Source organism: Cupressus sempervirens, chromosome 4, assembly GCF_028749045.1.
Source record: "Cupressus sempervirens isolate cs-2001-9-10 chromosome 4, ASM2874904v1, whole genome shotgun sequence".
Taxonomy (NCBI): domain Eukaryota; kingdom Viridiplantae; phylum Streptophyta; class Pinopsida; order Cupressales; family Cupressaceae; genus Cupressus; species Cupressus sempervirens.
Genome location: NC_143121.1, coordinates 776418036 through 776419657, shown reverse-complemented (window position 1 = coordinate 776419657; position 1622 = coordinate 776418036). Strand labels below are relative to the sequence as shown.

The 1622-nt window shown below is 39.0% G+C and overlaps 1 pseudogene; it reads left to right on the top strand.

The window, feature by feature from the left end:
- The first annotated feature begins 240 nt into the window (after positions 1-240).
- On the top strand, positions 241-882 carry LOC149563686 (vacuolar iron transporter homolog 3 pseudogene; annotated as a pseudogene).
- Positions 883-1622: the final 740 nt, after the last annotated feature.

Sequence of the window (1622 nt, the reverse complement as noted above, 5' to 3'; positions counted from 1 at the left end):
AGCTAGCACTGTCTTTTTTTCACAATTCACTGGAAAACTATTGCATCATTTGTAGAGATATATCATACAGTACTTTTTGTCCAAAAAAAGTATCACCTGGTCACCTTGACTAATATCTCATGCTTATGCTTAGTTATGTTGCATTGTTGAAGAAAAATTTTCATACCAAGAAAAAGTGTCGTCTTGTTTTCCAAGCAAGTAGCTCCAGAGCCGCCATCCCCTGCTTCTCTAGATAGAAGCATGACAATTTCAATCCAAAACAGCAAGAAAGGCCCACCAAAAAAAGAAGAAGAATCCTCTAACGATTCCCAAATTGGGGAGGCCCTTCGCGTCGCTGTATTGGGAGAAAATGATGGCCTTCTCACAAAGGCCTCTCTGATGATGGGAGTCGGTGCCGTCAGTCCCAAACTCACGATTTTATCCGGCCTGGCAGCACTGATTGCAGGAGCTTCCAACATGGCCATCGGAGAATTCATTTCTGTGCAGACCCAACGAGACGTTGAAATTGCAATCTTGAAAAGAAGAAAGAATTTGAAGAAAGGGGGAAAAGAAATGATGGAGAAAGATGGAACAGAAACACAAGCAAAATCCTCACCATTTGGAAAAATCCTAAAGAAAATCTCTTCCTTCTCTTCCATTACAAGTAGTGAAATAGCCGCCCTTCCCAACCCTCTTCTGGCGGTGTGTTCATCGGCCATTGCTTTTTCTGTGGGTGCATTTCTTCCACTGATCTTTGCTGCCTTCACTGGGGATTATAATGTTAGAGTTGGGGTTCTTGCGGGAGTTTCAAGCTTGCTGCTTTTTATGTTTGGAGCAGTGGAAGCTTATTTTGGGGGAGTTTCTGTGGTGAAAGGGGGTCTCAAAGTTCTCGGTGGAGGATGAATTGCCATGTCTGTCACTTATGGCTTGTTCAGGCTTTTCCATCATACCAAAGTGCATCTTGACTAACGTAGATTATTGTTTAGGCAATTTTATCTTGTTCTTCTTTTTCTTTGTCTCTAGCTTTTATGGTCCATTTGGCTGCGGGAATAGGAATATGGGAATAAGAATAGCTATTCTGGAATACTATTTTTGGAATACGTATTCCTATTTTACTTCATATTCCAATTTTGATTTGGTGCATCCAAACGAAGAATTCAAACTTTTAAGAATTTACATATGCCTATTCCGCTTGTATTCTCGTTGCCAAATAGGCTTAATATTGTTCATAATTTGGGTGTTTTCCCATGTCTTATTCTCATTAATTCATGATGGAGATCGTTTGAAATCCCATGAAAATTTGAAAACTCAATGGAAATGTTAGTTAGCGTTCTATTGCAGATAAGAGCCTAGATAGTTGGGGAGCATGGAATCTGCAAGCCTTGTGATCCACTTTAGAGCCACTTGTGAGCCACACACATAGTGAATATTGTTGCATATGTACTAATCTATGTTATTGTTTTGATGTTATGGTGAAAACTATTAGGGTTAATGTTCTAGAGTAGTGAATAAATCATAAGTGATTATTGCATATGTAGCAACCTATGTTTTGATGGTAAAATAGGTCCAATTCAATTGTATGCATCATAGAGAGTTTTAGTTTGAAACAATGACTAGTTGTAGATGTGTCAACAATTTCCAAC